Here is a 27,681-nt window from a genome sequence, read left to right as displayed (position 1 = left end):
AACAACTATTGGACAATAACAACTACAAAAGTATTGATGAAGGTGGAAGATATAATGATGTAGACATCTTTAGAAGGAAGTTAAGAGTAAATTCTAGTAAAAATTACTTAAAAAAAAACTAGATATTGATATCCGGAGATGGCTAGTTATGAACTAGGGTCGAAATCAGACCCTAAGACACAAAACCAAGTCTTGACGACGACTCTAGGACTCTTTGGCAAATGAGAGAGTAGAATTCAATAGAAGATTGGATAAGGTATCCATAAGCATTTATTTTGGATGATTTGGAGTTGTTATGACTTTGTAAGAGCTTTGCAAAGTCAAGGTTTGTTTCAGATGACTTGGGTTTTATGAAATAAAATAGGGTTTATATTTTGGGTGATTTCAAGAGTTTTGTAATAGATCTACTAGTGAAATTTTGTGGGTTTATAGTTATAGTTGTATTTAATGTGTGTTGTGAATTTGAGCTCGATCTAACGGTTGAATTGAGGAATATTGAGGTTTAAGTGTGTCAAAGTCTTAGAAAATAGAATTTTAGATCTAGTGGAGATTTCTAAGATTTCTTGCAATCTACCATTTCGATTGGAATAAAACTTACATAAGAGGATATTAGACTTGATTTTTTATGTGTATGAGAATTTTAAGATCAATTGAATGGTGCAAAAGAGAGATATTGGCTCTAGAAGATTGGCATCAAGATTAGAGAAGGAGGCTGGCCAATATCCAAGCACATTTTTGAGGTTATCGTCAATTTGGTAACTCCGATCGTTTTCAATTTTTTTGTGCTTTTTTTAAACTTATTTGTTTAAAAGTATACTAAATTTGAGTTAAGATCAACGGTTTATTCATTAGTTATTGAGGTTTAAATCTGTTATAGGAATTACTACAGTTTGGTTTAGGGTTTGGTTAGGATTTGGTTTAGAGTTTAGGGTTTGGATTAGGGTTTGATTTAGGGTTTAGGATTTGGTTTAGAATTTGATTAGGATTTTATTTAGGATTTAGGATTTGGTTTAGGATTTGGTTAGGATTTGGTTAGGATTTGGTTAGGATTTGGTTTAGGATTTGGTTGGGGTTTGATTTAAGGTTTGTTTAGGATTTGATTTAGGATTTAAGATTTTATTAGGATTTAAGATTCAATTAATTTTGGTCTAAAGTTTGAATGAAGTTCAATAGGATTTAACTAGAATTAAATTAAGATTGAATTGAGATATATTTGAGTGATATTTATAATCCTTCTAATATTTCTTTAAGAATTCTTATTATTTATTTGAAATTTCTTTGAGGTTTTCTTGAATTTGATTAAGCTTGCTTAGCATTATTATGGTCTAATTAGAGTATTTTTAGTATTCTATTAGAATTAGGATTTTGTTATTGCAATTTCCATTCTTCCTTCCACAGCTAGGTGCCCAGAGCACTCTCAAGCAAGACCTCATGTATTACGACAATGGATCTTGAAATATTATCAAAATCCTAAAAATAGCTTTAAACCCTCACTTATATTTATATAAGGGTAATTTTCTTCATATCTCACAAATTAAGTATACAAATATTATAAATTTTTGATATATAGCTTTTTAACCCAATAATACACACTTTTAAAAAATTTGAGATAAATGTTTGTCTAAAAACTGAAGATATGACTCCAACCATTATTATCAACAAAATGACTCACTAACTGCCTTTGAATTATATGTATTGTCTTTAATGCTCTATAACTTCTTCATAAAAATTTCAAATATAGAAATTCTTTTATAAAAGATGTAGATCTTGAATTCATCCTTGTGGCTACACTTTTCAATCTCCAAAAGCTATTGTATAACTCTCTATATCTTCAAAAACATAATAGTATGTCTTAAAAAGACATCCTAACTTCAAATGGTTGTAACTTCATCAACTTGATTCCAAATCTTTTAAAATTCATACACAAATTATATTTCAAATTTTAAATCTTATAATCTTTGCTTCTAATTCTTAAATACCCTTTTTGAAGTTGCCAAAATTCTTATTATGGTCGTCAATAATTTCTTAAGAGCCTTATAATTATCGTTTTACTTAATCTTCAAATAATTTCTCAAAATAATCCTATAAAGGAGAGTTTGAACATAAAAAAAGACTATTTGTATGACTTTATACATTAAGGTCATACAATTCATTGTCTTTTAATTTATTAAAAATACTCAAGAAAGCTACAATACCTTCCACATTCTATTAATTTTTCTTCTAATAAATGAAATATTATAGTTAATAATTCTATCTTATGTATTCTCAATAATCTGCTTCACACAATTTCAGATTCTACACACTTCTTCTTAAGGAACACTTTCAATTCTTGATAATCAATGTATTATAATTCTTCCATTTATATCTATACTTCACAAACATCTTCAATTATTGCCCTTCTAATTCTTCACTTATAATTCAGTATACAATAAATTCAATTTTTCATTTGACATCATATAAATCAAATCTTTCTTTCATTTCAAAATTTCACTTCATATTATTCAAAATCTATCCATTATCCTTCTTCTATAAAGAAAGTAAAAACAAGAGGTAGCACCAAGTTTACCCCAACTCACGACTATTATAGTCTAACCATATCTACTTCATCTTCAACCGATTTATACTTACTCCAAAACAAAGATTCTAACCAATATTTCTTATTCAACTGCTTTTTTCGACTAAATCATCCATCCTATCTCTTAAATAAAATTGCTCTATGGATGATTAATCAATTTTAATAATATTTAACCAATGTCCTATAAAAACCAATTTCTATCCATTCTACAAGCCTATTGGACATGGCTTTTTATCAATAGGAATGAAGATCTTCATCTCTTAACTTCATTCATCCATATCTTACTTTCATCCTTCTAAATAAGTTTCTTAATGGTTTAGATCTTTATCTTTGAGCTCCAATCTTTTCATTAAATTTTATATTGAATATTTAAATCCTATATAATTTAAATACTATAATCAAAATAAATAAATTTTAAAATAAATTAATCTATTAATCACTTTAATATATATCAATACTTATAAATATATTATTTATTTTAAATAATTTTTATATACTATAAATAATTACAGTACAATAATATTAAATAGCATGTTAATATTATCCATGTTCAAGTCAAGATCTTCACAACATAGCACCACCTCGATGATACTATACAGTTACACATTAAAATAAAATAAATAAATAAAAATTGTCCAACAACATTCTTTAACAACAAGCATAAGGCTAGAAAACATTGAATTGTCAGCCTTATAAGGATCTAAGTGCTAAACCACCATTGTACCTTGTCATTTTTTATAGCACATACTTTGAAATTTGAACCAACTCATAATGATTCTAAATTTGAGCATATATACAATGAATCATCTCAACATTGAAGTAGAGCTACTAATTTATATAGGAAGAAAAGAAAAAAAATAACAAAATAAAAAAATAGTTGTCAGAGTCCAAACATCTCTTACAAAAATTGAAACAAAAAAATAAAATAAAATAAAATAAAATAAAATAAAATACAAGAGAATCAAAGGTAGTCCAGATCCTTATTGATAAAAGAACTGTTGCAAGATTAGGAGTAGCTTCTTACCCTTCTAATCTTCTCCTATTTTTTTATTTTTTTTTCTCATTTTTTTTTCTTTTTTTTCTTTTTATTTTCTTTTTTTGCTTTTGGAATTTTTAAAATCAAAGATATTATCTTAATTTATAGCCTAATTTAAATATTTAATAACAATAGAAATTACTACTAAAGAATTATAAATTATATTAGCTAATTTAATGAGAATTATCAATTTTAGAATTTCTTCTAAATTTTTTTGTAAGAGATCCATTTTTATAATTGAAATTCTATTATTTATTATTTATTTTAAAATTCCTACTTTAATACACTAAATTAATGATTTTAAGTACTAAAATTATATTTTTAATATCAAACACATAAGAAAGTTAAATCAGTGACTTATAGTGAGCTATCTATGGAATTGACTAATTTTCAAGAAGGAATCATAAAACCCAATTAGATCTAAGATATGCAAGAAGAAATATCATCAATTCATTAAAAATAATATATAGATTTTTATTAAATTTCTTTTTAAAAAAATACATAATAGTATCAAATAGATTTTAAAAGAAAAATTTAAGAATGATCAAACTTTAGAAAAATGAAAAGTTAGATTAGTACTTAGAGGCTTTGAGCAACAAAAAAGAATAAATTATGAAAGTACTTTTATTTACATTGTTAAATAGAAAATCAATGAAGATTAAGAAGAAGGCTTCTATAATTTTTAAAACCAATAATGAAGATATTGAAGATTATGATGATGATGATGATAATAAAGAATACCAACATTTGAGTGAGAAAAGATAAGTTTTAAGAAAGAAGAAGCTTGAAAGACAGCATGGAGTGAAACAAGATGAATCTTCTTAAAATGAAAGGAGATATCTTTTAAGAGAAAGAAGACCAAGAGATAAATATTGGAAGAACCACATTTTTCTTCAAATAAGTAAAAAATATGCCAAAGTTGCACTTCTTATTGGTCCATTGAATATGTATGATACAATGAAGTCTATAGATGCTATAAAATAGAAAAAAGCCATGAAAAAAGAATATAAATCACTCAAAGACAATAGAATATGGAGATTGACTCAACTTCTATCAAATCAATCTTCAATTGGTTGTAAGTGGATGTTGTCATGGACATATATATGTAAATAAATAATTACCTATATGATTTAGATAATAATAGATAAAAATAGGTTAATTTTATAATATCTTCTATAAAAGCTTTTTAGAAGCTTCATAGATATTACTTTGATTTTATAGGTGTCTTTAATTGACTTTTTAGGTTAGAAACATAGTCAACAAGTTTGCCATGTGCCACACATGTTGATAGCTTGGAAGACAAGCTAACTATGTGGCCCACACATAGAAAACTTACCTTGTAAGTTAAGATATTTTTCCTGCAAAGTCAACACATATTAAAAGTCCTATAGAACATTGCCATGTAGCTTATAGTTAGATAATATGTAAAGAGGCAAGAATGAAGCCCTCTTCACTCTTGTCAACTCTTTTTTTGGTTCTAGTTTAGATTTGAGAATCTCTAAATTCCTTGTCTTTTGGCAATAGCCATTCTAATTTCTTTTTAATATACATACTACTTTATTTCTATTTTGTCACTTTTCTTTTGATATACATTTCTCAAGTTTATGCATCTTCTTTCAGTTCATGTTCTTAACAAATTTTCAAGAGTATACTTATAATATTAGAGCTTTTTCTTCTCTTGATTAAGAGTGGATTACACATTTTTTTTTATAAGACATAAGTATATTAGAAGTTGTGGATTACAATCTTCTAAACTAATATTATTCTTAGTATCTTCTTTATTTTCAAGTCCGCTCTTATATTTGTCTTAGACAATATTAGACATTTATTTTCTAAGTATTATCATCGCACAGCTTTTTGAAATGAAGAGTGCAATGGCACAAATACAAGAACAATTGAAGGGTTCAATGCTTGCAATGCATCAACTCAGTTTACTCCTATAAGGAGCAACGAGAATGGCAGGAAGTGAAGATATAGATATGATTGAAGCTGCTTCAACATCTACACCAAATTATGTCCTTTCTCCTATGGTGGAACATCTTTTTGGTACTAGAGAATCAAGAGTTGTCTTGTTTGAAAAGTTTGATGGCAGAAGATCTAAGTTTTGAGGGTTTATCAATTAAGTACAACTTGTGATTGAACTTCAAATCTAAAGCTATTCAACTTCAAGATCATAAGTTAGATTCATTAATGTACTTCTTTCAGGTTCAGTATTATTATAGTTTTTATCTTTTTTTAAATAATAAGATCCAATATTGGATAATTTTGAGGCTTTTTTTAGCAAAGTTTTGATCCATGTATGGAAAACATGATACAACTCATGTTACAACCAACTAGATTCATATTTTATGACAAGGCAATCAATCCATAATATTATATGCTTTACAATTTTGACAACTTGTAACTAATATCAAGTGAGATGATATTGCACTAATTAGCCAATTTCTCTATGGATTACAATATGAAGTAAAGAAATTGATTCTCAACTTACTAGATCCTCAAATATTAAGTTAAGCAATTGACTTTGTAGTGAAGTATTACAATCAACTTTTTAAATTTTGATTAGAGAGTCAGACAAGTAGACCTCAACATTACTACAATTCAATGGTAACACCAATGCCTCTTCAATACATACATTCAAAAGTAGAGGATTTACAAGTTGATATAGTATATTTCAAATCTTTTACTGAGCAAGAAAAGATTCATCGCCATTAGGAATGATTGTGCTTATATTATGAAGAACCTAAGCACAATGCTCAATATCATCCAAAGAAGCGATGCAATTATAAAATGACAAGTACAAATATCAAAGAAGATAATATATCAAAAATCAAGTTTATCTAGCTATAATATGGACTATGTCGCTGAAATCTTATACAATATCTAATACAAGTCTTATTCTCTCCTCAAAATCCTCTCCTTGTTTTATATTAAACATTACTTTAGTACCTATATATTACAAAGCCTTTGCCTTGTTAGATTCAAGAGCCTTAACGTGTTTCTTAAATAAAGAATTAGCTAAAAGACTTAACATATCTTTAATAAGGAAAACTAAACATGTTCATATAGAAGTCATAGATGGTCGTCTATTGTCTTTTAGAGATATTACTCACAAAATCCTTCCCATAGAAGTAATAACTAATGGTCATAATAGCTTTGTAATTTTTAATATCATTAGATCTTCCTTTAATCTAATCATTTTAGATTTATCATGGTTAAAAAAATACAATCTTCGACTAGATTGGAATTCTTGTATTCTTAATTTTTCTAAAAATATAATTAAGAGTTTAGTTAATCAAATATAAAATTTCATAGAAGAAAATGAATAGAAGACTGTATTTTGAACCAGGTACAAATATTTTGAATATAATATCATGCCTTTTAGACTTACAAATGCATCAACAGCTTTTGAACATCTTATGAATGATGTTTTTTAAGAGTTTTAAGATAATTTTGTTGTTTGTTATATAAACAACATCTTGATCAATTCTAAGAATACAAAAAAACATAAACTTCATGTTCGTCATATGTTACAAAAATTAAGAGATGTGGAACTTTATGTGAAGATAAAAAAGTGTGTATTCTACTCTACTCAAGTTGACTTTTTACGTTATATCATTTCAAACAATGGACTTATGATGGATCTTAAGAAAGTTTAAATTATTATGAATTAGAAGATCTCAAAAATAGTTTAAGATTTCAAATTTTTTTAAAAATTTGCCAATTACTATCAGATCTTCATCAAAGACTTCTCTTAAATTATAGCTCTACTTATACATTTGACTTGTAAAGACAAAATTTAATAGAATGAAGAAGTGAAAGTAGTATTTAAAGCTTTAAAGACAACCTTTGTTTCTAAACCAATCTTATATTGCATTGACTTCTCTAAAGCATTCTTTATAGAAACAGACACATCAAACTTTGCTTTGGGTGCTATATTATCACAAATAGAAATACATGATAAACTTCACCTAATAGTTTTTTATTCCAGGAAATTTTTAGCAATTGAGATTAATTATGAGATTTACAATAAGAAGCTTCTTATTATTATGGATTCTTTCCAAGAATAGTATTATTATTTAGAAAGTACTTTTAATCAAGTCATTGTATATATAGATCACAAAAACCTTGAGTATTTTATATTAGCTTGTATTTTGAATCGTTGCTAGGCTTGTTGGAGCATGGCTTTGTCAAGATTTGAGTTCAATATCACTTATCGGCTAAGAAAACAACATAGTATGTCTGATGCTATTTCTACACGTTCTTAATTTGGACCTAAAGAAAAAGATATGGCTTTTAATTAACAAAAGATAATTTTATTGAAGCTAGAAGAATTTCATCTTCCAATAGTAAAATCAACGATGATTGTTGATTCAATTTTTTTCAAATAAATTCAATCAAATATATCTTTTAATCCTCTTGTTCATGATATCAAGAATATTTCTTCTAAGTCTTATGATACTTTTAAGTTTGAGTTCAAGAACAACCTACTTTATTTCAAAGAATGCCTATATGTGCCAAAAAAAGAAGCATGTTTATGTATTCTTCAAGCATGTCACATCTTTCTAGCACTAGGACATTTTGGATACAATAAGTCTTTGAAACTAATATCTAAAGTTTTTTGGTAGTTGCAAATGTAAAAGGCTATAAAAGGCTTTGTTCAATCATGTGACATTTGTTTAAGATCAAAAACTCCTTAACATCAATCTTATAGAATTCTTCAATCATTATCTATTTCAAAACAACTATGGTCTTTTATTTCTATGGATTTTATTATTGATCTTCCAATCACAAGATCCTATAATTCTATATTTGTGATGGTAGATCGTTTTACCAAAATAGCATATTTTATACCATGTACAAAATCTATCACAGATGAAAAAATTGCTAAGCTTTTCTTTGATAATATCTATCAATATTATAGATTGCCAAAAGATATTATATCAAATAAGAGAACTCAATTTGTATCAAGATTTTGGAGAATTCTTTTTAAGATTTTATAGGTAAACATAGAGCTTTCTTTGGCCTTTTATTCTCAAATTGATGGATAGATAGAATACGTAAACCTAGTTTTGGAACAATACTTAAGATGTATCATCAATTATCAACAAGACAATTAGATAAACCTCTTGCCATTGGCAAAGTTTGCTTATAATAATATAATGCATTCTTCTATACAACAAATACCTTTCTTTGTCAATTATGGTTACCATCCACGAGTTAATACTTTTGACTTTTTAAAAGTTAATAATCATGCGACAAAAGATTTGACAAATTGTTTGTCAGAGCTATATAACAATAAAGGTGTAATTAAAGGAAGCTCAAGAATGAAAAAAAATCAACGTAGATGCCTATCGAAAAGAACAACCACAATTCAATGTAGGTGACAAGGTATAGTTTCTTCATTGTAATATCAAGACTACTTGTCTTTGTAATAAGTTGGACTACCACAAGCTTGGACCTTTTTCTATTTGTAGAGATATCAATTTAGTTGCTTATCAATTACATCTATCGAAGGCAATGAAGATCCATCATGTCTTCCATGTATATCTTCTTAAACCATACAAGACTATGAACATATTAAAAAAAAGAAAAGCTTCACCTCTTCTTATAGAAGTGAACAATAATGAAGAGTTCAAGCTAGAAGAAGTTCTAGATTCAAGGTGGTGCCACAATACATTAAAAAATCTTGTCCATTGGTGTAGATATGATATTAATAAATGCATATGGGAGCTAATAAAGAATCTTACAAATGCAGCAAAGGTAGTGGAAGTTTTTTATTGATGACATCCATCTAAATCAAGATGAAAAATAGTAAGTCTTTACTATAAAAAAAAATAATATCCAAAAAAAAATTACATTCTACTTTCTATCTTTTTTTGTAGCTTCTATGTATTTGTGATACTAAAGAGATAGAAAATCAACAACTAGTAGATTCAACTCAAGAGCTTTCATTTGCAGACTTAGTAAATGAGACATTAAGATTGTCACAACCTTCAAAAAAACAAAATCAAGATGAAGATCCTCAAGAATGACATGTCCTTCTTCAAATTGATGGCAAGATACAATAAGTTTAATATCACAACCTTTGAAAAGACTCTCAATGTTTGGTGATTTTATTAGAGATAGAAACAACTCCTAACGATATTACAAATGTTTTATTTGAAGGAAGTTATGAAGGCCTTAACAATAACCAAATAATAGAATAGACTTCTTGCCCTTACATGGGACACTATTGATGGCTGAAAGGGCCTATCGACTATCTTCAAAGGGAACAAAGATCAAAATATGTGGCAAATACAATTTGCCACATCTTGGATTTTTTCAACATACAAAGATTGCTCTTCATAGAAGTCATTCCTAGAAGGAAAAATAATATATATATATATATATATATATATATATATATATGAATAATTATCTATATGATTTAGATAATAGTAGGTAAAAGTAGGTTAATTCCATAATATTCCTAGTTAGATAATATATATAGAAGCAAGAGTGAAGCCCTCTTCACTTTTGTCAACTCCTTTCTTGCTTCTAGACTAGATTTAAGAATCTCTAGTTTTCTTATCATTTTGTAATAGATATTCTAATTTCTTTTTAATATACATACTACTTTATTTCTATTTACTACTTTTCTTTTGACATAAATTTTTTAAATTTATGCATCTTCTTTTAGTTTATATCCTTCATAGATATTTAGAATCAAAAGGGATGCAATGAGCAATGTTATGAAATATAATACAAAATTAATTATCTAAAACTATTCATAAATTATTGATGTTGATTTCAATAAAATATTTGTTCTTGTGGCCAAATTCACTACTATTAGAACTACTGTGGCAATTGGGACAATAATGGACTTTGAGATACATCAAATAGATCTGAAAATGGCTTTTTTGAATAGAAAGTTAAATGAAGATATATACATGGATCAATTTTAAGGATTTTTTGAAGAAAGCAAACAACACCTTGTTTGTAAGTTGAAGAAATTTTTATATAGACTAAAATAATTATTAAAGGCATAATACCAACATATTGATACATTCTTTGTGAATGAAGGATTTCTTAAGAGTGTAGCTGATCACTCTTTATATATGATGCAATCAAATATTTTCATATTGATTTTCATCTTATATGTTGATGATTTAATTATATTGAATAACACCATAAAGAAGATAGATTAGTTGAAGGTAAAGTTAGAGAAGAAGTATGAGATGAGTGATTTAGAAGAGCTCTATTATTGTTTAGGAGTGGAGTTTGTAAGAAATCATGGTAATAAGACCATTATAATGAATCAAAGCAAGTACATTGAAGAGGTGTTGAAATAATTCAACATAGAAGAATGTAAGCCCATTGAAACACCTTTGGAGGTAAATTTGAAGTTGATGAAGCTCACAAATGAAGAATTTATTGAAGTTGAAGATAAAATGAAAGATGTTATATACAAGGCAGTAATAAGCTCACTTATATATGCAATGGTTGGCACAAGGATGGATCTTACATATGCAATGAGTATTGTGAATTAACATATGTGAAAGGCTAGACCAATCCATTGAGCAATCATCAAGAGGATTTTGAGATACTTGAAAGACAATCTAAACTTCAAATTATATCTTGGAAGAAATAATATTGCATTGTATAGGTATTGTGATGTAGATTGGATTGGAGATACAAATGATAGAAGATTAAATATAGAATATATATATTCTTTATTAGAGTAGGATCAATCTCATGAAATTATAAGAGACAACCAATAATTGCAAGATTAATAATAGAGACGGAATACACTGCAGCAAGTTAAGGTACAATAGAGGTAATTTGGCTAAGAAAAATTTTAGAAGACATTAAACTTGTAAAATTGGAAGTAACTCCAATGAAGTGTAATAACTAAAAATATCTTATTTTTATAGAGAATCCAAAGCATCACTTAAGAATCAAGCATATTGATATTCAATATTACTTCATAAGAGAAGAGATTGAAATGGTAGTGATTGATATGAAGTATTAAGTAATAGAAGACATATTTGCTGATTTGCTAACAAAAGCATTAGTAAATGATAGGTATCAAAAGTTAATTAGAGCAGTAGCTTTAATAGGCTTTGATTAATATTAAAGTAGAAGTATTAAAATAAAAATAAAATATAATTATTTTAGATAAATTACTAATGGTCAAATGATAATAAAAAATGAAAGTAACTTACTAATGTGGCAGCTAAAATTTGATATGGTGGCTAAGTTAAGATGAATCTAGGATTTATTTGAATAGATGAAGTTCAACTATAATAGATGTAAATTCCTCCTATAAGTAAAGAATATTAGAAGTGAAAGGCATCTCATTCTACACTTTTTTTGTGTGCAACAATTTTGATTTTTACTTACTTGTGTCTTATTTGTTATATTTCTTTAATATTAGTCTAAAAATAAATTGATCTAGAACCATTCACTATGATAATGAAGTTAATATGGAAATGGCAACCAATCTAGATATAAGTCAATAAACAAAATATATTATGGCATATAATAATTTTCTTCTAAAAGGATCATAAGTGGAAATATACACCTTCAATTTGTTCCATCCATAGAAAAAAATATAAATTTCTTCACCAAGTCCTTATGAAAGTATTTATTTTAAAAATGTAGACAAAAACTCTAATTACGCAACTATTATAATATTGCTAATCCAATGAGAATTCATTCAAATATTGACTAACTATCTAGCTTAATATAGATATTAGTAAATAATAGCTTTTACCTTCCAGATATCTTTATCGCAAATAGCAACTAATTACTTAATGTAACCTTTTTGATTACAAAGCTACTATTCTTGTTCTAGCATGAAGTTCTTCCGCAAATAACACATTTTCTTCAAATTACTCTACAATTTATAAATCTCATCTAAATAATTTAGATCTTCAATCAATCAAAGAATAATCACACTAGTTAGTTGCTTCATTGACATGAAACACAAATCAAGAGCTTCCTTCTTCATTTCTTTTAAAGCACTTTTAAAAACATCTTCTTAAAAAAAAAAAACTACTTGTCTCTTTTTTGATTTCTGCTTTGAATTTTTGATTTTGAAATTCTCTAGTATGAGCTAAAATTAACTTTTATTAATTAGAAGGTTATTTTAGTTCACAACAAGTGAAATATTATGTAATTTTTAGAAGTTATAGCTATTATTTAAATTCTAATCAAACCAATCTTTATTCTTCTTAAATCACCCAAATAATCAAGCAAAACCTCTATCAATAACTCATACATACAATAATAAATCATTCACAAAATTCGTGTTCAAAGAATTTTCTTCTCATAGTTATTATTTTTTTCTTGTTTATTTTGTTTTTTATTTTTTTTCTTGATTTATTTTTTATTTAATCAAAATTCATCCATTGACAAATAATCATTCAAATATAAGTTATCATTTGCAAATAACTTCTCATCCATGCTAAAAAATTCATTCTTAATTAAAAAACTCCATCCAAACATAAGTTCATCCAATTCTAATTCAACTTCATCCAAGTTCTTAATTGTCAATCAATTACAATTAAGTATCTTAACCACAAATTTATTCACTAGATTAAGTCCAAACAACAAGTGAAATATTTTTAGTAATCAAATTCTAATCAAAATATGCACTCACACCATGTAGAGTAGATAAAAACTGCCTTTTGCACTCTAAACAAAAGCCACCTTTGAAGCTACTGGCATAAGTAAAACCGTTGCCTCTCCTGTTGGTTCGATTTGCTCCAGCCGAGCTACACCTTTTTGCCTGTTCACCTAGCTGATGGAAGAACAAACAAACCGCCACCTACATCTCTCTTGCCATGAGTTGGAAACAACAGAGCTCAGACTGCCGGAAGCTGGATTCCTCGCCGCGGGATGGATAAAAGAGATCAAGGTACCCTCTGAGAAAGTTGGCCTTTGAATCAAGTCTTAAAAACAGTGATTGCTTTGAATATCCTTCACGTCCAACCCTCCAACGAGTTTCACCAAACGAGTGTGTCGGATCAAAAATTCCAAAAATCCATAAAACTGCTTTTGGAGCTACCGCCACAACTTGGCCTCGAGTATCAAAACTCCGGAAATCCATCCAAATTTATCACTTCCAATATTGCCGGCAAAGATGCAAGAACAGACCTTAAAACAACGTTTACTACAACCATTACAATTTGCACTTAATGTTCATGTCACTGCTCAAACGAGCCACATCATCTCATGACCAGGGGTGACAACCCTCCTTCGCTCACTAATGTTCCTTACACAATGACTGACCTCATTGCAACATATCTACCCCACAAAGGCAGAACCAACGGCACTTATTCTTCAACAATCAACTCATCGAGTATTGATCTCAACTAATGAACCTTATCAACTGCTTTTTTTTTTTTTTTTTTTTTTTGAAATATTCAAATCAAATCAATTCCAGGCAGTGATTCCATCGCTACTGAACTCCAATAGCTTCCAGCTTTAGCTCCTCCAGTTTAGAAGCAAACTGGCAAGACGATTAGACGTACACCGAACAGGATTATTGCGAATCCGATCTACACGGAATCCTCTATCACCACATCTGGAGATGATTTGTCTCGCGCAACTCACTTGATCGAGCTTGAATATTCACGTCTTACGCAGTGTCAATAAGAATTGAGCCAACACGCAAGGGCACCACACCGCCTTCTGCACTGGACGCCGCAGCTACATCAAGAACTAGAGAATCCACCGCCTAGTCGCTCTGGACAAAATTGCGCCAACAACAATTCTGCTCACATCAACCCGCGTTGAAGCTCCGCTTACGCCGCACCTCCGTATTGTAGGAGTAACTAGAAGAAAAAATACAAAAAATGAGGAGCCGCAGATCTAATAGCCATAGTTGCACTAAAACCACAAGCAGGTTGCCACTACAATGCCAACGTTATCGAATCAAACAAAGATCCCCTGAAAACACGACCGCACTGCGGTATCACTGCCGCTTCTGATTTCCGGCTCCACACTAATCACAAAACAAAAGAAGAGGATGTTGCACCACAGCACCTCAACAAAACAAAAAGAAATCCCTGCAGCCACAAAAATAGGCGATGGAACGCACTCAAAACTTCGGAGCTCCTCCACCAGCTCACGAAAACGAAAGAAAAAATAAGAGATCAAAATCTGGGGCGGCCCGGACTCCTGTCGGCCCTCGGAATTCAGGGGCGACCTCATCGTCTTTTCCCTTCCTTTATCTTTTCTTCTCTACTTTCTTTTCCGCTTCTTTTTTTCTTCTTTTCTCCTTTGGTTTTGTCTTCCTCTACTATTTTTTTGTCTATTTTTTTCTATTTACTATTATTATTATTATTATTATTATCTTTTTCTTTGGACAACTAATGAATTTGTTTTTTTTTTTTTTTAATTCGTTCTTTCTGGATAGGTTTGAATCAACAATTCTTCCTCAACTTTCTATTTTAATTAAAACAATTAACGACAACAAAACTGCAGCTTTTGTATTAAATACACAAGTGAGTCAATTCCGTGACTTACACCTAACTACATCAACTTTATAATCAGCAATCTTCTGGATCCCGAGGTCAACATCTTTTACAAGCGCACTAGAGCTCAGGTACACATTCTATGCAACCTCACTTATAAAAAGCAAAGACACTAAACAATTTGAATCGTAGACACCAGACTCCTTCTCTGTCTATACCACACAAAATTCAGGACAAGAGAACACACCTTCTCTTTCACAAAACCAAAACAAGGAAATCAATACGGCAATCAAACACCAACGCTCCTCAAGTGTTATCGTAACCAGCACAACCTCTTAGTCATTATAATAATGGCAAAAGTATAAATACAAATAAGTGAATTTCCATAGCTCAATCTACCGCCCATATTAGAATAGTTAGAATGTTGATAGGGTTTCTTTGCAGTACTCTGCATTCTCTACGGTTGCAAAGTAAGGAGGCGTGTTGGCATAACCTCCTCATAGGAATGGAATAAAGGTCACATTCATTCTATGACAATGTTAACCCCGATAATTTGCATATATAAGTGTACACTTGTTCCGGGTGAAGTTGGTTGAATATGTCTCGCGTTATTCCATTCCCACACCTGCCGCTTCAGCGACACATTTAACGGGGATTGATGCACGAAAACAATTTTTCCTAAGTGCCTAGTGCTAAAACAGAACTTGCAGCAAATGGTTTTGCCGTAGTGGTGGATGATCGAGTTGATCTGTGTGTGGTGGAATGCAGGTAGTAACCGTAATCAGTCTATCTCCTTTCCAACAATGTCTACTGCTTGCCTTTACCGATTGTTTTGTTTTTTGCCACTTAATGCAGAAGTTTCTACGATTCATTACGTAGCTTGTTCATTTCTGGTAATTCGCACATGAGTATTCCTTCTAGAAATAACCGATGAACCCACGGCATATTCTCGCCATTCAACCTGACAATCTCACAACCTATGCATTTGTTTAAAGCATTTTGTTTTTAGTTTCTTTTTAGTTTCTATTGACAAGATAGGAGGCGACATTGGAATAGCACTTGCTGGAACCGATGATTGTGTACATTATTGTAAGAAGTCTGTTTTGTGAGGTCCGGCAATGGGTTGTTGGTGTTGCTGGTTGAGTTGTTGGTGATGACGTTTTGGAGGAATTGAGATGGTGAGCGATGGTAGTATGAAAACGGGAGTTGGTAGTGATGGTGTGGTGACGTTGATTGAAAGGTTTGGGATATGGAAGTGTACAGTGCTGGTTGGGCAACGTTTATTGAATTTTGTGACGCTTCTTCTTTGAGGACATACTTTGGAGTATAGCGTTGTGATCAAGCAATATTTTATTATCAAAAGTCGACTGGCTTTTTTGTTTTCAGATAATTTTGCATTTGATGTTTGCAATCTTGGTGGCCACAATCTTAATTTTATTCCCATTCCTGCAATTGCCAACATATTTTATACCAAAATTTAGTCATATTTAGTTATAAGTACTGATCGGCGAATAAATATTTCATCCAAATAAGGCACTATGAATCTGCTAGAGGCTTTGGGAGGAGAATTTGAGCAATTATTATTTTTTAGTACTCTAAAGTGTAGAATTGAATACTAAAAAGAGAAAATGATAACTTTTCTCAAGCCTTCTATAAAGAAACCATAAATAGAAGAATTTTGTACTTGACTTTTTTGATTCTAGACTACACGCATTTCACATCCTTCAACAATCATCTTTCTCTCCTCTACAACAAAAGCTAAGATATCATTGTTAAATATGGATTTATATAGAAATTTTATAAGAAATAAAGTCATTTTATTATTTTATATTTTTTATATTAAGTTTTTATTTTTATAGTTATATTTATATTTTTTTAGAGTTTTTATATTATATTTATTATATTACATTTCATTATATTATATCTTTGTTGTAAATATTTTTATTTTTTATTTTTTATTTTTTATTTTGTAAAAAAAAATTAAGTAAAAAAGTTTTATTGGAATTTTGAAGTATTATTAACTACAATAAGAATTGCTATACAAAAATTTAATTGTAGGAATTTCATTTTGTACTTTTATATGAAAAAATTTATATTCAATTTCATATATATATATATATATATATATATACATGTATCAATTTTTATCTATAAATATATATATATATACATGTATCAATTTTTACCTATAAATATATATATATATATATATCTTTTAATAAATATTATTTAATAAATAAAATTTTAATATTTATAAATTTTATTTATTCATTTTGGTTTGTAAAATATAACATTTTGGAACATTTGAGCTTTTTGGTTTACAAAATTATTGTAAAAATATGTATAATTGTGATCAATAAAAATGCATAGATATAGAATATTTTTGTTAAAGCACTATGGCATTATAATTTGACTAATTAAATTATATGCACTCATTTTTATTTTACAGATACTATATAATTTTGCTAAAATACTCAAGTAGTAATAAGATTTTATTAAAATTTTATGGATGTACAATTTTGACACTTATAAGCTTACTCCAATTGTTTGGTCAAACTTCTACTATTCTAAATGGTCTAGCTTTAACAATGAATCACAGAGCAATTGCTCAATAATAGAGTAGAAAACATGAAAAAGCACAAAGAAAAGTTGAATTAATTATAAGTCTTGAAGCCATACATAATCTAAGAAAGATGAATATTTTGTATCCTCATTATAATACATTGCATTAGTTTGATGAACATATAGCCTGATTTCTAAGAGAGTTGCTATTATTTGGACAATATTGTTATCAAGGAAAAATTTCTCTAATATCTCTACTTTCTCCACCTTTGCTTTTGATGCACTTATTTAAAAGACCAAGATGCAAGAGCAAGGAAGTTCTAAGAAAATATCCATCAGTACAATATTGCACATGCATTGACATCTTTAGGTGCTAATATTGACTGATTTGTGCTTCAAAAAAATGTTCTATATGGTTTTAAAATAAATAGAGAGTTGTGCCACTTAGCAAGAGCATTATTATCAAAAAAAAGGTATCGATCCAACTTATAAGCAATTTTATATCTATAATACATTATTTGTATTAGATAGAAGAATGAAACGTGATTGTGGTTTATTAAGTCAAATTATGTGAGAAATTATAGAAGTTTAGAAGAAAAATAATTCATTTATTACATTATATAGAAAGACATATGAAATACTATTTTAAAGGCAAAATAAAAAAGTTGTTAAGGATATGAATCTTAAAGAAAGAAAATCTTCAATATACTCTTTTGATAGTGAAAAGAACTAGAAAGTCACTCAAAGATGATATATTATTGAATTAGAATGGCTATTATCAAAGATAAGAAGACCAGAAAGTCTTGAAATAAGACTAAAGACTAGAAAGGCATTGATAAGAATGAAGAAGGCTTCATTCTTACTTCCATATATACTCTTAACTAGGAGCTACGTGGCGATGTGCTATAGGACTTCCAAAACATGTTGACTTTGCAAGACACATGTCTTAATTGGTAATGCAAGTTTTTTATATGTGCGCCACATAGTTAGCTTGTTCCACAAACTACCAATACATAGTTAACTTGTTGACTAAGTTTCTAACTTATCAATCAACTACAAATATATGTAAAGTCAAAATAGAGTCTATGAAACTTCTAAAAAGCTTCTCTAAAAGATATTAGAAAATTAACCTACTTTTATCTACTTCTACTTAATTATATAGGTATTTACTAAAATACCTATGTATATCCATGACATTATCCCTCTTTCTAGGAATGAGTTCCATGAGGGACAATTTTCATATGTTGAGGAAATTTAAGATACAACAAATTGTATTTGCCACATACTCTAATGTTTATTATCTTCAAAGATGGTTGATAGGTCCTCTCAGCCATCAATAGTATTTCATACTAGGGCAAGAAGACTACCTTGTTATTTGATTGTTGTTGAGGTCTTTGTAACTTCTTTCAAATAAAATATTTAAAATATTGTCAAGAATTGTTCCTACTTCTAATAAAATTACCAAACATTGAGACTTTCTTCCAAGGTTATGATACCAAATACATTATATCTTGCCATTTATTCAAGAAAGGACATGTTATTCTTCACGATATTCATTTCAATTTTGTCCTCTTAAAGATTGTGACAATTATAATGACTTGTCTTGTACGTTTGCGAATAAAAGCTCTTAAATTAAATCTGCTAGTTGTTGGTTCTTCATCTCCTTAGTATCACGAATACAAAAAAGCTAGAAAAAAAGATGGAATGTAGAATGTTATCTTCTTTTGATCTTATTTCTTTTATAGCAAAGATTTGATACTGTCACGGCCATAATCATGTAAGCTAATAATTACATATAGAAATAGGTAGAAGTAAGTAAAAGTAGATAAAAGTAAGCTAATTCTATAATATTTAATATAGAAGCTTCCTAGAAACTTCCTAGATGCTGCTTTGACTTCATAGGTGTCTTTAATTGACTTTTTGGATTAGAAACGTGGTCAACAAGTTGGCCATGTGCCACACATGTTGTTAGCTTGAAGATCAAGCTAACTATGTGGCCCACACGTAGAAAAACTTGCCTTGTAAGTCAAGGCATGTGTCCTACAAAGTCAACACATATTAGAGGTCTTATAGAACGTCGCCACGTAGCCCCTAGTTAGATAGTATATATAGAGACAAGAGTGAAGGCTTCTTCACTTTTGTCAACTCTTTTCTTGCTTCTAGTCCAGGTTCAAGAGTCTTTAGTTTCTTGTCTTGTGGCAATAGCCATTCCAGTTTCCTTTTAATATACCTACTTGTTTATATTTTGACTTATTATATCGAGATAGCCTTTTTGTGTATATTTTCCCTCATCGAGTCTTTGTCCTTGACAGATTGACAAGAGTACACTTACAATATCAGAGCTTTGTTTTTCTTGAGTGAGAGTGGATTACCTCTTTCTCTTGACAAGACATAAGCGTATTAGAAGTTTGCGGATTACCCACTTCTAAACTGATATTGTTCTTAGTATCTTCTTTGTTATCAAGTCTTTCTTTTCTTTTGTCTTGAGCAGTATCAAACAAATTTTTCTTCTTAGTGTCATTATGGCAGAGCTTGTTGAAATGAAGAGTGCAATGGCACAAATGCAAGAACAAATGAGGGAGTTAATGCTTGCGATGCATCAACTCAATTCACCAACACATGAAAGAACAAGAATAGCAGAAAGTGAGGATATAGAGATGATTGGAGGTGCTTCAACATCTACAACAAATCACGTTCCTTCTCCAATTGTACAACACCCTGTAAGCACTAGAGAACCAAGAATTGTCTTACCGAGAAATTTGATGGTACGAGATCTAAGTTTCGAGGGTTCAACAATCAAGTACAATTGGCAATTTAACTTCAACCGCAAAGCTATCCAACTCCAGGATCACAAGTCAGGTTTATTGGCACTCTACTTTCTGCTTCTGCATTATCATGGTTTTCGTCTTTTCTTAAACAACGAAATCCAATATTGGACAATTTGGAAGCTTTTTTGGCGGAGTTTCGATCTATGTATGGTGAACAAGATGCAACTCGTGTTGCAACAAATAAGATCCAAATTCTGCGACAAAGAAATCACTCAGTAACAGTATATGCTTTACAATTTCGACAACTTGCAATTGACATCAAGTGGGATGATGCTGCACTCATCAGTCAATTTCTTTATGGATTGTAATACGAAGTAAAGAAATTGATGCTCAACTTACCTGATCCTCAAACTTTGAGTCAAGCAATCGATTTTGCGATAAAATGTGATAATCGACTTTTCGAATTTCGATCTGAGAATCATTCACGGGAACCTCATCGTTATTACTCAATGGCAACATCAACATCTTTGCCAAACGTACATTCGGAAGTAGAAGACATGCAAATTGACGCGATACGTTTTAAACTCCTAACTGAGCAAGAAAAGATTCGTCGTCGTCAAGAAGGATTATGTTTATATTGCAGAGAACCTAAGCACACTGCTCAACATTGTCCAAAGAAACGACGCAACTATAAAATGAGGGGTAGGACGGTCAAAGAAGACAACATGTCGGAAAATGGATTCGTCCAGCTACAATAGGGACCGTGCAGCTGGAACCTTGTACAATTCCTAATGAAGGTCCTATCCTCTCCTCAGAACCCTCTCCTTGTTTTATAATAGACTTATATTTAGGACCTAAGAATTACAAAGCCTCTGCTTTATAAGATTCGAGAGCCTCAGCATGTTTTTTAGATGAACAATTTGTTAAAAGTCGTAAAATATCCTTTGTACAGAAACCTAAACCAGTACATGTAGAAGTCATAGATGGTCGTCCCTTGTCTTCTGGAGATGTCACTCATGAAACTCATCCTATAAAAGTAACAATAGACGGTCATGATAGCTACATAGCTTTTAACATAATTAAATCCCCGTCCAATCCAGTTATTTTAGGTTTATCTTGGCTAGAAAAATATAACCCTCGAATAGATTGGAATTTGCGTAAACTTGACTTTTCCCAGAGCGTTATTAATAGTTCTACTAACCAAGTAAAAAATTATAAGTCTAGTATACTAAAACCCGTACTGATAGGTGCAAAAGCATTTATACACGCAGCAAAAGAAGGATCAACTTTTGCTATTTATGCTGTACCTATTTCTGAAAACGTAAAGACTTCAAGTGGCATTCCAAGTCAATATCAGGAGTATCAAGACGTTTTTGAGAAAAAGAATGCAGATATTCTTCCTGAGCATCGCCCATATGATTGTTCAATCGACCTCAAGGAAGGAACTCAGCCACCATTTGGACCAATTTACAGTTTATCGCAAGATGAGATGGCTGAACTCAAGACATATATTGATGAGAATTTAGCGAAGAATTTCATACGCCATTCAAAATCTCCAGCATGAGCTCCAATTCTATTCGTAAAAAAAAAAGATGGATCTTTACGAATGTGTGTTGATTATTGAGGACTCAACAAGATCACAATCAAGAACAGGTATCCATTACCTTTGATATCAGGGCTCCTTGACCAGTTGAATCAAGCTAAGATCTATACAAAAATAGATCTAAGAGGAGCATATAATCTAGTACGGATTTGAGAAGGAGATGAATGGAAGACTGCGTTTCGAACAAGGTATGGACATTTCAAATATAATGTCATGCCCTTTGGACTCACGAATGCACTAGCTGCTTTTCAACATCTCATGAATGATGTATTTCATGAATTCTTAGACAATTTTGTCGTCTGCTATCTAGACGATATCCTGATCTATTCTAAGAACGTCGAAGAACATGAAATACATGTTCGTCAAGTATTACAAAAACTTAGAGATGCAGGATTGTATGCCAAGATGGAAAAGTGTGTATTTCACACTACTCAAGTTGACTTTTTAGGATACATCATTTCAAATGATGGTCTCATGATGGATTCTAAGAAAGTCCAAAGAATCATGGATTGGAAGATTCCAAGGACAGTAAGAGATGTCCAATGTTTCTTGGGATTTGCCAATTACTATCGGATCTTCATCAAAGATTTCTCACGAGTTGCAACTCCACTTACACGCTTGACTAGTAAAGATAAATTTCAATGGAATCAAGAAGCGGAAGCAGCATTTGAAGCCTTGAAGACATCGTTTGTCTCTGCACCAGTCTTATATCGTGTTGACTTTTCCAAGGCATTTTTTATGGAAACAGATGCATCATATTTTGCCTTGGGTGCAGTTTTATCACAAATGGGAACAGATGACAAACTTCATCTGATAGCTTTTCATTCAAGAAAATTCTCAGTAGCCGAGATCAATTATGAGATCCACGATAAAAAACTTCTTGCGATCGTGGATTCCTTTCAAGAATGGCGTCATTATCTAGAAGGCGCTTCTAGTCTAGTCACTGTGTATACAGATCATAAGAACCTCGAGTATTTCATGTCAGCACGCATGTTGAATCGTCGTCAATCTTGTTGGAGTATGTCTTTGTCAAGATTCGAGTTCATTATCACTTATCGGCCAGGATAACAATAAGGTTTGTCCGATGCCCTATCTAGACATTCTTATTTTGCACCAAAAGAAGGAGATGCAGCTTTTGAGCAACAAAGAACGGTCCTCTTGAAACCGAAGCACTTTCATCTCCGAGCAATGAAATCAACATTGACTGTTGATTCAATTTTTCTCAAGAAAATCCAGTCCAGTATGTCCTCAGACCCTCTTGTTCATGATATCAAGAATAATTCTTCTAAGTCTCATGATCCTTCTAAGTTCGAGTTCAAGAATAATCTATTATATTTTGAAGGACGCCTATATGTTCCAGAAGGAGAAGCACGTTTACGTGTTCTTCAAGCACGTCATGACTTTCCAACAGCAGGGCACTTTGGATATAATAAGACTTTGAAACTCATATCAAGAGATTTTTGGTGGCCACAAATGTGGAAGTCAGTCAAAGACTTTGTACAATCATGTGATATTTGTTCAAGATCAAAAATTCCTCGTCATCGACCTTACGGACTTCTTCAGCCATTACCTATACCAGAACAACCATGGTCTTCTGTTTCTATGGATTTCATCACAGATCTTCCAAGCTCAAAATCTTATGATTCTATATTTGTGATAGTAGATCGTTTCACCAAGATGGCACATTTTGTGCCATGTACAAAATCTATCACAGGTGAAGAAACAGCTAAGCTTTTCATTGATAATATCTATCGCTATCATGGATTACCTAAAAATATCATATCGGATAGGGAAACTCAATTTGTGTCAAGATTTTGGAGGACCCTTTTCAAGATTTTAAAAGTGGACATAAAGCTATCTTCGGCTTTCCATCCTCAAACTGATGGACAAACAGAGTGCGTAAACCAAGTCTTGGAGCAATATTTAAGGTGTACTATCAACTACCAACAAGATGATTGGACAACCCTTCTGCCATTGGCAGAGTTTGCTTATAATAATACGGTACATTCTTCCACGCAACAAACACCTTTCTTTGCCAATTATGGCTATCATCCACGACTTGATACTTTTGATTTTTCAAAAGTTGATAATCCTACAGCAGAAGATATGGCAAATCGGTTGTCAGAGTTACATACAATAATGAAGACGTAATTGAAGAAAGCTCAAGAACGACAAAAGATAAATGCAGATCTATATCGTAAGGAGCAACCACAACTCAATGTGGGTGATAAGGTATGGCTACTTCGTCGCAATATCAAGACTACTCGACCTTGTGACAAATTGGACTATCGTAGGCTTGGCCCCTTTTCTGTTTCTGAACAGATCAACGCAGTTGCATATTGGTTACATCTACCGGAGTCAATGAAGATCCATCTTGTATTCCATGTGTCTCTTCTTGAACCATATAAGACAGTGGATATACAAGGAAGAAGACAAATGCCACCGCCTCCTATAGAAGTAGATAATAATGAAGAATTTGAGGTGGAAGAGATATTAGACTCAAGGCGGCGCCGAAATAAGCTGGAATATCTTGTTCATTGGCGTGGATATGATATTAGTGAACGCACATGGGAGCCATCTAGGAATCTAGCAAATGCATCAGCTAAAGTCAAAGTTTTTCATCAACGACATCCATCAAAACCAAGATGAAAATCTCTCTTATAAAAGAGACAAGATTGAGGCAAGATAACATTCAATTTCCTATCCTTGTTTGTAACTTCTTTGTATTTGTGACACTAATTAGATGGAGAGCCAACAACTAGCGAATTCAATTCAAAAACCTTCGTTTACTGACCTGCCGGACGAGACATTACGATTGTCACAACCTTCAAGACGACGCAATCGAGATGAAGATCTTCGAGAATGACATGTTCTTCCTCGAATAGATGGTGAGATACAACGCATTTGGTATCACGATTTGGAAAGGGACTCTCGATGTTTGGTGATTTTGCTAGAGGTAGGAACAACTCCTGATGGTGTTCCGAATATTCTATTCGAAGAAAGTTACGAAGGCCTCAACAATGATCAAATAACTGGGTGGTCTTCCCGCCCTGGTATGGGACACTACCGATGGTTGAGAGGCCCTATCAATCATCTTCGAAGAGAACAGAGATCAGAGTATGTGGCAAATACAATTCGTCGCATCATAGATTTCCTCAACATATGATGACCGCTCCTCATGGAACTCGTCTCTAGAAGGAGGGGTAATATCATGGCCATAATCATGTAAGCTAATAATTACATATAGAAATAGGTAGAAGTAAGTAAAAGTAGATAAAAGTAAGCTAATTCTATAATATTTAATATAATAGCTTCCTAGAAACTTTCTAGATGCTGCTTTGACTTCATAGGTATCTTTAATTGACTTTTTGGATTAGAAACGTGGTCAACAAGTTGGCCATGTGCCACACATGTTGTTAGCTTGAAGATCAAGCTAACTATATGGCCCACACGTAGAAAAACTTGCCTTGTAAGTCAAGGCATGTGTCCTACAAAGTCAACACATATTGGAGGTCCTATAGAACGTCGCCACGTAGCCCCTAGTTAGATAGTATATATAGAGACAAGAGTGAAGGCTTCTTCACTTTTGTCAACTCCTTTCTTGCTTCTAGTCCAGGTTCAAGAGTCTTTAGTTTCTTGTCTTGTGGCAATAGCCATTCCAGTTTCCTTTTAATATACCTACTTGTTTATATTTTGACTTATTATATCGAGATAGCCTTTTTGTGTATATTTTCCCTCATCGAGTCTTTGTCCTTGACAGATACTCTTTATCTTGATTTTGATAGATGTCATCAATAAAAAGCTTCAATTTTCTTTATTGTAGTTATAAGATTCTTTGTTGGCTCCCATGTGTACTCACTAATATCATAATCATGTAAATGAATGAGATGTTCTAACGTATTTCGATGCCACCTTGAATCTAAGACTTCTTCTATCTTGAATTCTTAATTATTATCTAGTTCTATAGAAGGATGTGGCATTTGTCTTCTTCTTGAAATATTCATTATCTAATATGGCTTAAGAAGAGAGACATGAAATACAAGTAGATCTTCATAGAATACAATAAGTTTATAATCAATAACAACAAGATTGATTTGTTCATTAATAGAAAAAAATTCAAGCCTACAATAGTCCAACTTATTATAAGGATAAATAATCTTGATATTACAATGAAGTAGCCATATCTTGACACCTATATTGAATTATGGTTGTTTGTTGCAATAAGCATTTTTATTAATTTTTTTTCATTCTTGAGCTCCCTTTAATTATACCTTCATTTTTATATTTAGCTCTGATAAATGATTTGTTAAATCTTCTGCTATACAATTATGAACTATTAAAAAGTCAAAAATATTAAGTTATAGATGATAACCATAGTTGGTAAAGAAAGGTGTTTGTTGAGTAGAAGAATATATCAAATTATTGTATGTAAACTCTATCAATGGTAAAAGAGTTGTCCAATCATCTTAATAATAGTTGATGGTATACCTCAAGTACTACTCTAAAATTTAATTCACATGTTCTATTTGTCTATCAGTTCATAGATAAAAAGCCAAATAAAGCTTTATATCTACCTTTAAAATCTTAAAAAAGATTCTCCAAAATCTTGATATAAATTGAGTCTCTCTATGTAATTGAGTCTTTCTATCTTAATATAAATCCTAAACCTAAACTTGGTTGTATTTTGAACTATATCTTTAGTACTTTGATGAGATTTTGGCTCAAAATTTCTAAAAATTTATACAATCATATTAATAAATTTTATACTTAAAATTTTTAGTATTTGAATTTTTGATTTTTGAGATATGAAGAAAATAATACTTAGGTGCTTGTAAGTTAGAGCTTAGAGCACCTGCTAGGATTTCTAAGCTGCCAAAAGATTGGTAGCAATTTTATGATTGATTTTTTTTATGGTAAAGTTCAGGAGTAACATCTATATTATATAAAAAATTTAGAGAAATTACATAGTTGGATCAAAAGATATGAATTTCTAAAGTTTGGAAAGAAGAAACCTTTTATAGGAAAAATATGTTTTGAGGGATTTTTGTACAATTTGGATATTTTATATAAAGTGAAGAGGTTTTAAGAGCCAATACTTTGTATATAAGTTAAATATAGAATAAATTATTTATTGAAGCTTAGCCAATAAGTTAAAACTAAACTCTCTACAATAAGATATTCTATATATTCTTAGATTACAAATCACACCACATGACACTATGATAGTGATAGATACTATTAAGAAAGAGCTTAGCCGCCTCTTCATCTGTGATAGATTTTGTACATGGTATAAAATGTGCAATCTTGTTAAAACAATCTACTATCATAAAAATAGAATCATATGAAACTGAGATTAAAAGATCCGCAATAAATTCCATAGAAACAGTGTTGTATTACATGAGATCTTGCTTGAGAATGAACTAAGTATTTGGGTGAAGAAGATAAAAAAAGAATTTATAATAACAAGTCTTAATTACTTTAATAAAATCATATATAAATTACTATAGAAGCTTAAAAATCATAATCAAGCACCAATTAAGTTTAATTATTTTTATTTTTTTTTATTTTTTATTTTTTTTGAAATAAATTCTAAAGAAACCTAAAAAAATCCTAAAAAAATCTTAAAGAAATCCAAACCAAATCCTAAACCAAACCAAAATCTAATCCTAATC

The 27,681-nt window shown here is 30.6% G+C and overlaps 1 long non-coding RNA gene across 2 annotated transcripts; it reads right to left on the bottom strand.

The window, feature by feature from the left end:
• Nucleotides 1-13,751: 13,751 nt before the first annotated feature.
• On the bottom strand, nt 13,752-14,950 carry LOC149989447 (uncharacterized). Of its 2 annotated transcripts, none has more exons than XR_016502756.1 (2): nt 14,701-14,950; nt 13,752-14,434 (listed from the first exon to the last, which is right to left on the bottom strand). It is a non-coding gene; the product is annotated as an uncharacterized LOC149989447 (long non-coding RNA). The 2 variants fall into 2 exon arrangements; XR_016502757.1 differs by having other exon boundaries at nt 14,646-14,761.
• Nucleotides 14,951-27,681: the final 12,731 nt, after the last annotated feature.

Source organism: Physcomitrium patens, chromosome 4 (assembly GCF_059467195.1).
Source record: "Physcomitrium patens ecotype Gransden chromosome 4, ASM5946719v1, whole genome shotgun sequence".
Classification (NCBI taxonomy): Eukaryota; Viridiplantae; Streptophyta; class Bryopsida; order Funariales; family Funariaceae; genus Physcomitrium; species Physcomitrium patens.
Note: the sequence above shows the minus strand (reverse complement) of the source record. Positions and strands in the feature narration are given on the sequence as shown.